Genomic DNA, 14,783 nt, shown 5'->3' with positions numbered 1-14,783 from the left:
GTATAGCAATCTAATTGCACCCTCTCTGATTTGATGCCGCAATAGTCTTTAAATGTGTCTAAAATTGAACGCCATGTGTTGGCAGTCATGGAAATGAGTGGAAAGGAGCTTTGGAGGAAACTGACACGTGGGCCTGGTTAATCTTGACAATTGCATGGAGCTACTGGAGATTCACACTGAGTGCCATATAGTTGCCCATAAAGTCAGCAGCAGTATGACTCTAATACGAGGGAAACAACAAGTGTTCCCTAAGTTAATGAATTTCACTTTATTTGACTTTTTTTTGTTCCAAACTATTTCACGCTTGGCTAAACACTGTAAATCCATAAACAAACACATAAACAGGCAGAAAAAGATTGATGCTCTATGAATAAATCATCTGGGGACAGAAACTCAATTTTAACTCTGCGTTGCCTGGAGGGTTAAGAGGGAGCTTAAGACAGATCCATCTTGATGTCTGAGGAACTAACTGGAAGGCGAACGCTTTAGCAAGTACTTATCCCGGGAACATAATTACCCAAACAAATGATTGTGGTGATATGGCGGCAATGATTCTTCATTACTGTAATTTTTTACCCACAGTTTTTACACAGATTGTATTTCTGTCATCATCATCATCATCATCATCGTCGGCATGATTAACACAGCTGGGGAATAAATAAAAGCTGGCTGGTCGGCCAGTTGGACACTAAACTGGGACTAACAGCCTTTTCCCACAAACGCAAACAAACCTTTGGCATTCAAACCTTTCACACACAAATATCACAGTTCAATACATTCTACCAAATCACACAATCATCGCTTCATAAGTGGGTTTCACTGCATGTAAACACACACGCTATCTACACATTAGACCCTTCATACAACGGGTGCTATGATGTTCTACATGAAAAGTTACACACCTATAAAGCTTAACAAGTGTGCATTCTGAACGTCAGCTTTCCTCATTCACGGATGGACTGATTCATTTCTAGCGTATGTAGCGTATTCGTATGTGTTTATTTCTATGTGATACATACCTAATGGTCATTTTAATTTACTTCCGGGGCTGCGTGGATTTCTCAAGCAAAGATAGCGAGCTTATATGCCGGCGTGCTGGTAATAACATAATTAGGGCTGCAGGCTACCGAATAATTTGAAGCTTCATTCCTAACGTTGACATTCAAATTATTATTATTAACAACTTGCAGAAAACATTGCGCGCGATAGTCTCTCTCTCTCTCTCTCTCTCTCAGTTCATGGCTCTGTATCGTCTCAGTCCAAATGTCTTGAACAAAGATGAATCGAAAACTTTCAAAAGTTCATATGTTTTTATTTCATGAAAAATGTGCTTATTTCCGTGGTCTGACGGATCGAATCCCAATGTGAGCAAGATCTGATCCCAAGGCGTACAGATTTGACATTTATTGATTGAATGAGAAAAATCACATCGAAGACCATAAGGAACCACAGCCTAAGATTTTGCTGGGCCTTCAAATCATCTTCCCCTCTACACACACAATACTGACCCTAACCAATCCTAAAAATGTTTGACATATGGAGGGAACCCAAATGTTTTTGGTAACCCCTTTTTACATTTGACATCGTACCACCATCAAGCCAAAACGTTCTTTTCTGATATTACAGATATCTAATGACTACAATGATTACCCTACTATTACCTTGTGATGGCTTTCATTTAATGAACATGGTTAAGTCATTGTTCAACACTGGGTTGTGCAACGTAATGCATTTATAGTCCTAATTAGGCTGTATAAGAAACAACAGCATCTTTGAGTTAAGAGGTCTAATCTGTGACAATTCCTAAATTGATCTATTATTATAGATGTGGGGTATTTGTTTATTTCGCAATTGCAAATGTAGTTAAACCGGCTACGTCTCTGCTTTTAGTTTGTGGGTGTCTGAAGGATAAAGAGGACGGGCTTGATAATGACAGAAGATGACAGCCGCTAGCGTGAAGACTGTCAGGGCAGCGAGCGTGTCTAAATAACCAGGTGCTGCCATTTAGTTTCCACCTAGTTAAACAGTGGACTAATTGGTCAAGTTAGCCAGTAATTAGACCAGCTCTGCCGCGCTGCATCCGAGAGCCCTGCGTCTGCCCTGCCGCGCTAATTGGGCTATTTATACTGAAACCCATCGACCAGGCTGTATGCCCTCCCTTCCAATTCGCTTTTCAGCACTCAGTTCATCTTTTTTCATGTGTGCTCGGGACACGGTGCCGCCCTCCTCCTCCTCCTCCTCCTCCTCCTCCTCCTCTCCAGGAAGACATTTTTCATTCCAACTTGAGCTGACCGAGCTTCTGTCCTCTTTCTCTTTTTTTTCCCCGTCTGTCTGTCTCTGTCCACAGTGTTCAGAGGACCCTACCGGGTCCTCTGAGTTGCTAATCAGTGCTTTATGGAAGCCAGTGTGTGAGACAGTCCTGGTGGGAGTGCATGTGTGTGTGTGTGAGCATTCCTCTGTGTGAGCGTGTTCAGGAGATGCGTGTACGTCAGTCCGACCTGCATCCCCCTGGAGTGGGATTAATAGAGCCAGCTGTGTCAAAACCAGACTCACACACACACACACACACACACACTCACATATAGTGAATGCTCCAGTCTTCAGAAAAGTCCCATTTTCTTCTCACCGTGTCCCTGTCATTTCCAAGCAAGAAATGAGCTGCTGGTTATAAGAGGGCGTCTGTAACTGTAGATTCCTCACATAGCCCCCCCCCCCCCTCTTCTCTCCTTTGTATCTGTATTCTCTATGCATTTTATTACCCTTACATCTTCCTCCACCCTCACTCTCTCCTCCCTTTTCATACCTCTCTTTTTCTGTTTTATTATCGTTTCTGTCTGTCTGTCTCTCTCTCTCTGTCTTTCTGTCCCCTTCAGGCTAACTCTGAAACCTCCATCAGGAGCAAACAAGGCTCCTTGACATTCAATTTCCTGCTTGCCACGCACTTGTCTATTGTATGCGCTTCTCCTCCTTTTCTAGGACTCTTTTTGTGCGGGTTGAATAGGTGGATGGATGTGCTGTTGGGGGGAATAGGTGGGCATTCGGGTGGATGGGGGTGGATGAGGTGGGATGTATTTTGTGGGGTTTAAGGCGACAGTCTCCCTGAAGCTTTAGTACTAAGGTCACTTTGTTGGGATTTTCGTGAACAGTTTACCGAATGTGCTCAAAAGCCGTCAGCAATGAAAACAGAAAACAAAAATCACCCTAAATATTTTTTCTTCTTATTTGGAGTTTTATTTTCATCAGTGATGGTGGTGTATTGTGTATGTAGAATTAATAGACAACCAAATAGACCGTTTCATAATTGTATAGTGTTAAATTCCCTCATTATGTTTCTGTTTGTGCGGGTTGAACATGAAAAAAATACTTTGAATTGATGGAAAACAATTCAAATATTTGTGAAGTATGTTTAAAAAGGTTTTAGTTTGAATGTGCCATGTTTACATTCACACTAATTAAACGCAAATTATTAGAATTCAGTACACTGTTGGTATGGAATAATGTTTGAAATGGTCAAGAGAGAAAATATATAACGGATGTAAAGCAACACGTCTATATATATTCTACTATAGGCTTTATGACAGTTTTGACAAATAATTTGTGGCAACAGTCAAATGTCGCTGGACAAACCTAATTATTCAGCTACAGAGGAGGACTGTTGTTTAATAAGAAAGAAAATTGTACCCACAGACAAAAATTCTAGAGGATTTGGATTTGGCCTTCAGATATTCAAACTTAATCTCAACATGAAGAGGAATCATTTTCTTCAGTCTCAATATGTCAAATACTCAGTAAGTTACTTACTGCGTTTTATTTCTACCGGCTGTCGGACTCAGCAATGGATCTCCTTCTCTGTTTAGCGCTAACATTTGGATCGTTCCCAAGGTCACCAAAGCTTAAATTAAAAGACCTTGTGATTTGCGTGCCCGTGTGAGAATGTGCGTTTGTCCTCCTGAGCCCCCCTGTGTGTGTGTGTGTGTGTGTGTGTGTGTGTGTGTAAGAGAGAAGGTGTGTTTCTTCTCCTGAGCCATGTGCGTTTGCAGCAAGTCCTGTTGAGAGATAGATGAGTCTGGTTGACATTGTCTGGAACAGGTGGTGAAGTCAGCAGGGGAGACAACTCTCATGCACTCACTCTCACACACACACACACACACACACAATCTCACACGCCCAATTTGACTACAATGCCGATTTTCTGGCTTGTTTGAGAGCGTAGCCGATACGATTGGATAAAGCAGGAAGAATAGGTCGTCTCTGAATAGCCTCCATATTGAGTGTCTGATGTATTGATTACGGAGGCTGGGAAGCCACATTAATCATTCACAGCATGTTTGATTACCTGATCTATTTTCTTTTTATGCACATTGTATGCTTTTATTTGCCTCTGCATGAACTATTTATTGTAGTAAGTGGTGAGTCAACCCAAAATCTGCGCAAACTGATCATTTAAATTAAACTCGACAAGCTGTCTGGCCACGTAGCACGCTGAGTCGTGATGTGGTTCATCAGCGTGTGTGTCGTTCACTCTTGGTATTGAGTGGGGGGGTTGGCGATCCATTTAGCTGTTTCATCAATTTCAGCACTTGCCGGTTACATCTACATAGTTACATAGTAATAGTTAGTGAGGAGTCCGCAGGCAGCTATTGACAGTACGATGCAGGCAATAAAAGGTGTTTTTAGAAAGCGGGAGTTAATGCCAACATGGACGTGCAGCATCCCAAAAAATGATGCAGCAGAACGCTGGGTAAGCACGGAAGGGCACGCTCACTCATGGACTCATAGAGGAGCAGCGCACAATCCTCCTGGCTGAGACAATAAGTGTGTATGTTCTCAGGACTCCGTGAACCTCTCAGGCCAGAACCCAACGGACCCGGTGAAGGTTCCTGAGCGGCGGGCCGGCCGGGAGGAGAGAAGATCTGTGGGAAAACTCCAGACTCACCGGCTGCTCGCTGTGTGTCGCTGGACAGAAGCTGCAGGCGCACAAAGCCATCCTGGCAGGTGAGAGTAACCTGAAAACCCACCAGAAAAATACTTTATTTTCCAATAATGTAACAGTTCAAGGGTGAAGGTATGTTAGCTTGGAGGCAATGCATTGTTAACTTTGGTTACCTTTTAGTTTTTTAAAGTGAATTCATGACAATGATTTTGTTTAAAAAAGGAAAGAAGAGACAACCTAAACTGATAGTCAGACCGACTGATACTGATGTTACAACAATGTCAATTCAACATAAACATAAGGATTATAAAAACATCATGAAAAGCACAAATCTGGAAGTCAATCAAGGAACTCAGGTGCAACTTACAAGTAACTGACTGTATTGAATTGAAATAACTCAAACAAATATATGAGGGGAAGGAGATGTTTTGATCATCCTGGATTTCATTTGAGAGTTTTATATTCAGTCGGAACACCCTGATCAGAATTCAATTTGAATAAATTATTTTAGTGCGGTTGGTTACATTTGAAGACGGACCATTATCCGGTCAAAGTACCGGGTGTTGGCCCGTGAAGCACGTGACCCGTGGAGGCCTCGCTGGAGTCCGTAGTGGCCGCGCCCCGCTATGCAGCCACTTGTTGCCGACTCTTAATGACAGACAGCGTCACATAGTGAGTGGTTTGAGGGAACTGGTGAACCGTGGGTCTCTGTGGAGGAAGGGAGAGGCTGTTCATTATTGGATTTGTTGAAATGTGTGTGCGAGGAGCCATTTTAATTATGTGCTGCTGTGGTTTGGGGTCTTCCCCTCTCTCTCTCTCTCTCTCTCTTTCTCTCTTTCTCTGCTCTACTTGGTCCAGACGACGTCCCTCCTCCTCGTTATTCCTCCTCTCGGCCGTTCCCGTGACAACTCTCCCGGCCGTTAATCGCCGTGGAGACGGACAGAGAGGGATCAAACGAAGGAGGGCGAGCAACTCAAATTGGCACCACATTGGCCATGTGATCTTCATTCCATTCTGGTTCCCCCTCAATGTTTCTTACCCTCCCTTTCTTTACTTTCCTACATCCTTCTTACCTTTTCTCAATATTACGGTACTCCTTTCACTTTGATGTCTCCTTTTTTTCATTCTCTCGCTCGTGTCCTTCTCCTGCCTCCATTTTCCTCCTCCTCTCTCCTGCCTCACACTTTCTTTTCTGTGATCACATCCCTTTTATTTGTCTTCCGTCCTTTCAGTGTTTCCCTCCCACCTCAAAGCTTCGCTCGGTTCTTTTCACTCCCCATTCCCGTCTACCGTTCTCGTCCTCCTACTTTTTCTCTCCTCTCTCTCCATTCACTTTCTACGACCCTCTCTCGCCCGCCCCTTCCCTTTGTTGCTGCAGTATGAGCTCACCGGCATTGAGCTGCGCCACACAGACCTACTGTTGGTTTGTCCCCATAGTCCTACCTGCTAAGTTTGGTTTCAGGGCTCCAGGATGCAGACGTTAATTAATAAATTAATAAACTTTATTTTTAAGGATTTTTTTATCAGTTGGTGACAAAAGGATTGGCAGCGACATCCTCGATATCACCTGACCTGCCTGACAAACTCCCTTTTTATTATCAACTCTTATCAACACATTTTCTGATGGGAGAGTCCTCATCTTTGGGGAAGTTTCTGTTTTTTAGAACCTTTTTAAAAAAAAAAACTTAAATTGTGCGACCAGCTTCCCTCAACTCTGAATAAACCCTGCAAATTACCATGGCAGAGGAAATGGAAGATATATATATATGTCTGTTTTTTTCAATATTTATTCATGTCTATTTCACTGATCTTGTTGAGAACTAGTTGAACACAGTTTACCGTCCATTCAACTTGAATGTCTACAACTTTAACCTTCAGTAAACCCTTACTGCAGCATGCGTCCTCACATGCAGATAATTAGATGATAAAATTACAGGAATAAGGACCTTTCAAAAGTTGTTGACAGCTCAATTGATTTTCCTGAATACAGTATTGAACATTTTAAATCTAAGTAAAGATGATCCTGGCCTGAGCTGATGCATTATCTAGACTCATAACATATCTGTAAGTCACAGTGTTGCCACCGAAGCAGCAGAGGCTGACCGTATAACCACTTTGTCCCATTGTCAACGTATTCGTTTACTATATTATAATATTAGTATTCTTCCTATTTGTGGCGTGTTAATGACCTCCTGTTTCTGAAAAAGGGATTAAAAAGCTTGCTAGCTCTGATGTTGAAAACTAATTATTGGGAGTTTAAGATAATTTGCATTTAACTGACTTTGACACACAATTAAAATGTGTTGAAATATTTGTTATGTTTTAATCACTAGTTGATGAAGCATTAATTTCATTGGTGAATAGTTATGTAAACCCAATGAACACATAATTAATATGTTAACCGATTGATGAGTGATTTTTAGCTCAAGGCCTGAAGCTTATAGAGACACAAAGTCACTGCGTCTGCGTCTGACAGGCTCGTCCTCATCCTTCGCCGAAACCAACCGCTTTCACCGCCGTGATGATAAGAGAGAAAATCTACTCTGCCTGAAGCACAACTACAGAGACGAGATGCGGTGATTATTGTCAGAATAATCATACAGCGGTGATTTTGATGTAGCAGAAAGTGAGACTGATTCTTGTAATTCGCAGTGCTGCGCTCGGATCAGACAGTGAGCATGACCGCAGGATTAAACGTACTCCTCCTGCTGCGGTCGTGTCCAGAGTAGCAAAAGAGCCAGAACAGCGTGCAGTCACCTGTTGTGTGATAACAACACAAATGTGTTTTAAATCAACCGCTCAAGCGTTTGGTTATTTTCATTTAGAAAGTGCTGCAAAAAAACTGATAAAAGAAAATGCATAGAAATTAAATCTGGATTATAAAAATACTACTCGCTTGGCAAACACTTTGTTCAACGGTTAACTTTTTCTTTCAGGGACGCTGGCAGCATTTTTTTTTTCATTTACTCTCTACTTTTTTTGCAAATGTAGGCAATATGTGAACTTTTCCTTCCCTCAAGAGGATTTGTAGACAGCGTCCTCTTACATCAAGGGACAGCATATATTTGGGATTTGCATGTGCACAGAAGCTGGGTGAAAAGCAAGTGAAACATATCCATTCCTTTTTGTTATTTGTTTTTTCCAGCAAAATAATCCCTCAGTGGTCCTCTGTGCTACGATGGAACAGTCTATGTGGAGAGGCGGCAGGCGGCCGTATCGAAATTGGAAGGCAAAACCGTAATGTACAAGCGAGCTCCAGTCCAGTCAGTCTCAGGGCGTTAAAGTGGCTGAACACAACTCGGAGGCCGTCATGAGTCTGTCAGCGCGACGGAGCTGCAGTCAACTTTTTCCACGTGATGCTTCTCCCGCTGTCAATCGCTCTCCTCCGGCTCCGTGGATGGCTGTTAATGCATATCAGAGACCTCGCCATGCATCAACATTACACGCAGTAACAAACATCCCTCTCTCTCTCTATGTCTGCATCTCTGTCTTTTGTGTCTCTGTCTGTCTCAGCCCGCTAGCGGGCCTTTAGTGCCGTGTTTGAGCACGAGGTGGAGGAGAGCAAGAAGGTGAGTCAAGCGCTTGACTCTCTCGTTCCCTCCCCCCTCAGCATCGAGCCGAATGTCTAAATTCCAGTCCCCCTCTCTGTTTCATTACGGAAGCGTTGGTCTCTCCGAATATCTCGCTGTGCCTACACGTGTCCCTCCATGTCTCTATTGTTTGGTGTCTTTGAAGCCACCATGTCTTGCATTTGTGCGTGATTGTATGAATTGATTCTGAAGGGTAGTGTGTAGCTTTCATCCTCTCAAGGACCTCTGGGATGCAAATGTGGCAGTTGGAGGATATCGGCGGCCTGTCGGGGGGTATTTGTTGAGGAAGGTCAAAGCTAAAATGTTCAGATGCATTCGCTGCGATATCACTGGTTGATACCAATATTAATATTTGAGAGTTAAAAAATTGAACCAAGATATTGTTCAATATTTGTTTTGCAATGTAAGTTCAGAATTCCTTTTTTTGACCTAATTATGAAATCACTGTAATAACGTAGATATTTAGCTAAACATTTCAGAATTTCAAAGTAGAAATTTTAATTTAAGTAAAAGCAACCACAAGATATGTTGTCTTTGTGCAGTGGTGGATTTTTGCTGGATGAAAATAAAATATGCAAAGCATTTCATATCATGGGTGTGCATCACTGATCACAACTGAGCTAATTGGTATTTATATGGTTTGTTTAACATGAGACAAACACCTTTTTCAAATGTCTTGCTTTTGTCCCCATAAACATGTTCATATTATAGAAACGTTAGATACATGCTGATGTGTCGAATAGTAGTACATACATGTTTTACACACATATATACAGTATACGTATCATTTTTATGTTCCTTTTTGTGTTTCTATTTGTGCATTTCTTCCTCTCTGTAAGTGTGTGTGTTGTACAGTTGGTTGTGTTCATCTGGTTGATTGTGTGGTGAAATTGAACCGTGGTGATTTAGCCGTCACGTCAGCGGAATATTGATGCCCGTGAAGCTCGAATGGGGAAATTATGAAGCTTAGAGCCAGGAAATGCATCTTAATTGCTGTTTAAGTGGGTGTCTTCATCAGAAAGGCAGAGATGGTGGGCCACGTCCCCGTACAATTCAGGAAAAACAGATAAATGGGTTAACACTCCTCTGCAGCACTCTATATGGAAGAGACAAATGAGCTCATAAAGAAACACTCTAATAGAGGGCTGCTCTGTGGATAGAGGGGGAGCTTCAGACGCTGTAACTACAGGAGCACCATCTCTTTTACGAGCTGCCGTTGAAAGCTCGACTTTCCGAAAGGACCGAAGGAGGCCCCACTGCGTCTCTCATGTGACTTCCAACGCGCCGCTGTTTTGCCTTCTTAATTCCGTTAACGCTCCAACACGCTCTGCTGTCAGAAAATCCGCAGAAGGAAATTAATCAAGTTTTTCATCTTCTGCGTGTCAAACCTCCTCGTTAATCGCTTGATTGCCTGAAAACAGCAGAAGTAAGAGAGCTCCGGCTGTGACAGGAAAGGTTGTTTTTGAGACAACCTGAAGAGTCTGAGAAACAATATGCACATGGAGATTTGATACGCATCATGTCCCGGGTAGAGGGTTTCGTGCTGCATGTGTACCTGCAGGGTCACAGTTAGGCCACTGCGGCACACTGAAGGACTGTAATCTCCACCCGTCCGCGTTCAGACTCCGCCGCCGTTACTGCCGGTGTGTTTTCTGTTGTTGCCGAGCGGTCAGAGTTGACTCAAACGCACTGAGTGGTTGGTACACTCAGTCTGACCCTGCTAAGACGTCGCTGGTCACCGTGGCGACGATAAAGCTCTGCTCGGCCTCTCAGTGAGGACGGAAAGATGCAGGTTGGCGACACTGGGCCAGCGAGGGATGAACGAATGAAATGTTCAAGAGAAGTTTTCAGGAGCCAGCTGAAAGGGATAAATTGAATGCACTATAATGTAATTCCTGTCCAGAAGTCTGTTGTTGTTTTTGTATCACTGCATGACTGCCTGTCCCTGTGCGTGTGCTAAACAAGGTGAGGGAGTTTAGTCCAGGTACCGGTTTCGATCTTCACATGAAACGATAGTAAAAGAAACACTCCCGGTATTGAAGGATTGTCAATGCATCGGCCTTTTTCTGCTTCAGCCTTTTATTCCACTAAAGCCTGTGCGTACTCCCCTCTCCTGTCCTCTCCCCTTGTTCAGAACCGTGTGGAGATAAATGACGTGGAGCCAGATGTCTTCAAAGAGGTGACGTGCTTCATCTACACAGGCGAGGCCCCCAACCTGGACAAGATGGCCTGCTGGCTGCAGCTGACAAGGTACAGAGTGTGTGTGTGTGTGTGTGCGTGCACCTGTTACTAGGTACCCTTATATACAGACAGCATGCATAATTGTGTAAAAACAACCATGTGCTCCTTATGCCCTGAACACACAGACATACACAGAGGTTCAAAATCTTCTAGAGATGTGGAACATATAGAGATCAACACATGTAGAATGAGGAGTTTCTCTTGTTTGTTCCGACACACAGCTTTCATACCTGAGGTTTCTTGTCAAGTCATCCAAAGCCACTCAGGTCTTCCAGTTTTTAAGAGCTCATTGCTTTAATAATATTATCAAGCTGCACATACATGTTTGTATCATATTTGTCCCCCTTTGACAAATCCGTTCCTGTTTGTTCTGTCTGAAGGATCCAATTATCCACTATTGAGTATATTGTTATATAAAGTCCAATACTTTTCAATGAAAACAAAGACGAAGATCTTGGCAAAAAAAAAGCTGTTCACGGGGCCTTTTCATCAACGGCACTGAGGATTGAATATTGTCAGCTTATCTCAAGATGTTGATATTTCTTTACTTCACTCGCAGCCTTCACGCTTGAGAGCAAAATTGCACTGAAATTATTGTGTATTCTCTTGACCGCTATTTTCGCTTACAAACAGCATCTTCCTAAACATCCCTGCATAAGTTTAGTGCGAGTGCATTGAGATGAGCACATCGTTAGTGTTAATCAAAATCACGCTCAAAATAAAATTCCCTCGCAGTCCCCGCTGAAGCAGCATGACTCATTCTGAAGTGTGACTGAATATGTGAGAAGATTATTGTTGCTCGCAATTTTGTAATTAGTGGAAATAATTCTTCTACCTCTCAAGTGATCCCCTCTCCCACCGCTGCTCCCCCACCACCCTCCCGAGCTGTCGCTTTTCCTTCTCTCGGCCATATTTTTCCTCTTATTCAATCTAAGTCTTGTTGTTCGCCGCGGCGGAGTAATTCCGCACTTCCGTATCATTACACAGTTGTTTGTGGCGGCGTTGTTTAAGTAATTTAGTTTACCTGCTGTTTCCCGTCTCTCTCCCGGCTACTGGCAGTACGCTCTGGTGAGGCTGAAGGTGGTGCACCAGTCTTGAGGGTGGAGAACGCCGCCGAGATCCTCGTCAAGATCCTCGCCAAGATCCTCGCCGACTTTATCGACTGAGACCGTTGATCTCCAGAACTACTAAAGTTTCAAGCTTTTTTGTTCATTTCGGTCTCACACACACACACACACACACACTTCTACACTTAGCTTTTGCTCGGAGGGAAGTCATTCATTTTCAGTGGGAGCAATTTTCTTTCTCCCGAGGAATTTTAATTTAATTCCCAGATTGGACCATTTTGCTTCGGTATGGTATTGAGCCATTTAAAGCAATAAAGCTCAGCTGCCGATGTTCATCATGTGGCGGGCAGCCTGCTTAGGTTGGACGGGGCCTATTAGCATCTGTGACCGCCGTTTATGTCCACGGAGAGCGGTGGTTGACCGACCAGTTCTCCCACAAAAGCGCATCACCTTCCCTCTTATTTTCTATCCCTTTGTTCATCCCTCTGTCCTCTATTCAACCATCACTCTTTCCTGCCTGGACCTCCCTCTCTCCTTTCATTCATTCCCATCTTCCATGCTCTCCCTCTCGCCTCTCGGCCAGTGCTTAAGGGCTCCTGCACGCCTAAAGGTGTTCAGCAATGCAGATCTCTGCCCTTAATCCAAGTCATTAATTGTGGTTACGGCCGTTATGACAGTTTAATTTGCCGGAGAGTTGTTGTGGTGGAGGGGAAATTGGCCACGAGGGACTCCTGGCAGGCGAAACAATATCAATCCGCCTCCCGCGGACACAATGGAAGAAATCAATTTAGAGGACGAATGCATAAAGGATCCTCCCGCCCAGTAGTACCTCAACCTCTTCCCAGACCCGCCTTCTCAGGCAGTTTACGGTCATTTATTCCAGACAATAGGATTTGTCTTTTTGCCTTCTCAGTCTCATTTATTCACCCTCCACAGGGATGATGCAGAGAGTAAAGCCACAAAGACAATCTCTATCAACTGTGTTCAGAGATTAGAATTTACGCACTTTTCTTGTTGGCGATGGTAGTACGACGGTACAATCAATTTAATAATTGCTGGAATTTTTAGTTAATAAAAGCAATCCAGTGTGATTACCTGCGTCTGGAGGTCACAGTTTGGCCTCTTTTTAATTTACCTTCACATCGCTGCTGCTCTCTTTATTATCTATCGCTCACCTCCTGGTGTTTTATTCATTTATTTATTTATTTGCTGCCTTTACTCTTTCCCCTGTCGGTCCGTCCCTCCCGCTTCCTCTCCTGCTGTGACTGCTCTTTTCCTGCCCTTCGCTGGCCGGTCGCCTCACCCTCACCAGACCAGCCATTACCGTAGGCAGAGGCCCACCTCCTCCACAGAGGCTCGGGTCAGAGGTCAGCTGGAGGTCTGGAGCTGCTGTGCGGAATACATAGGACCACACACACACCCCGAAGTGCCAAGAGTGGCCATGCCAAGACACACACACACACACACACACACACACACACACACACACACACACACACACATGCTGTTGTTTATAGACACACAGTAAATCAAGACAAATGCCATTAAAGGCCACACAGCGGTGTGCGTGATAGTGCAGCGGGTGTCAGGAGGTTGAAGACCGCCGCAGGGTCTGCTGGGGGAAATACATCTGTGGGTGTGAGATGACCGCCAATAATACTCACCAGCAATTAATGAGACATAATGCATTAGTCTATTAATTGTGTACAAAAACTCATTTCTACAGTCTTTCTTGACCATTTTCACTGACATTTGTGCATCATCTTATATTATCTTTATATTATATATATATATATATATATATATATATATATATATATTATATGTTATACATTTGACATTTCATAACTTTGTTTCATGCATGTGTTATTGAAAACATGTAGGCAGAATCGGAAGGCAATGTCTTCATATCCTCACATCAATAAAACAAACTGTGTGTATGTGAGCCTTTTAGAATAGGCTACAATTATCAGAATGTGCAAACATCAAGGCTTCTTCATCTGGCTGAAACGTATACTGCAGATATCAATATGAAAGAAGACAATAAAAAGAAATTCTTCAAATGCATTTTTCCACAAAACGTAATAGACAAAGAATATTTTTTTTATTGATTTTCCCCCCATCACAAAACATGTCCGCGACCCACTAGTTGAGAACAGGGGAGCTTTGACTCTGTGAAGGGATCATCATTTTTTAGGTGTCTGAAGAGAGGTTGCAGATTATGTGCTGTGGCTGTGAAGAATGTGACATGATGCAACTCAAGAGACTCTCTGCTTATTTATGACCCGTGGCTTTTATTTGTGTGATGCTATTTCTCCAAGAATGAACTTCGGGGTTAAGCAATTAAAAATCAAACACCAGCTCTGCCATCTGGTATGAAACATCCTTAATGTCTCAGAGCCGGCACTCCCTGCAAAAAATCGTGTTTATATGTGCACGTGTCCATTTACTTTCTTTCCATTAAACATTGGCTGGACCTTCCTCTACTTTGTATCTGCTCTCTTTCTCTCAGTCACGCTCCATCGCTGATGGAGATGATGATGATGATGATGATGGACACAACGAGCTGGAGGTACATTGTGACCTCTCATCCGCACCTGGTTGCAGAGGCCTAACGCTCCCTGTCCTCGGCTCAGTGCCCCCAACACGTCTCAAACAGTCCTGGTGGTCAGAGAGACTCTTCCTGTGCCACCGCCGCTGCGTCCTCTTGTGATGACAACCTCAATGCTGCGTCCTGCCAGTCCGGCCCGCTCTCACGGCACCGAGAGACACCCGAGACTGCAACCGGATACGACTGGGAGAAGCTGCTCAGCTGAGCCGACCAGAGGACAATAGGGAAACAGAGGAGCTACTGAACTTTACACTGTGGGTGTGCATGGCGGGAATTACTCAGGATCTGAACCGGGACATGTTGCCAAGGATGTAAGGAAACCTGGCGTATTCCTTAAATCC

At 43.6% G+C, this 14,783-nt stretch overlaps 1 pseudogene across 1 annotated transcript in view; it reads left to right on the top strand.

Moving 5' to 3' along the window:
• Window positions 1-13,611, top strand: part of LOC144395156 (speckle-type POZ protein-like) — a 29,079-nt pseudogene extending 15,468 nt beyond the window's left edge. Inside the window, exons 4-7 of the transcript XR_013457353.1 lie at window positions 4,832-4,995; window positions 8,447-8,502; window positions 10,658-10,773; window positions 11,824-13,611. The product of XR_013457353.1 is annotated as a speckle-type POZ protein-like (transcript). The remainder of the gene's footprint in view (window positions 1-4,831; window positions 4,996-8,446; window positions 8,503-10,657; window positions 10,774-11,823) is intronic.
• The last annotated feature ends 1,172 nt before the right edge of the window (window positions 13,612-14,783 follow it).

The sequence above is a fragment of the Gasterosteus aculeatus genome, unplaced genomic scaffold (assembly GCF_964276395.1).
Source record: "Gasterosteus aculeatus unplaced genomic scaffold, fGasAcu3.hap1.1 HAP1_SCAFFOLD_96, whole genome shotgun sequence".
Taxonomy (NCBI): Eukaryota; Metazoa; Chordata; class Actinopteri; order Perciformes; family Gasterosteidae; genus Gasterosteus; species Gasterosteus aculeatus.
Note: the sequence above shows the minus strand (reverse complement) of the source record. Positions and strands in the feature narration are given on the sequence as shown.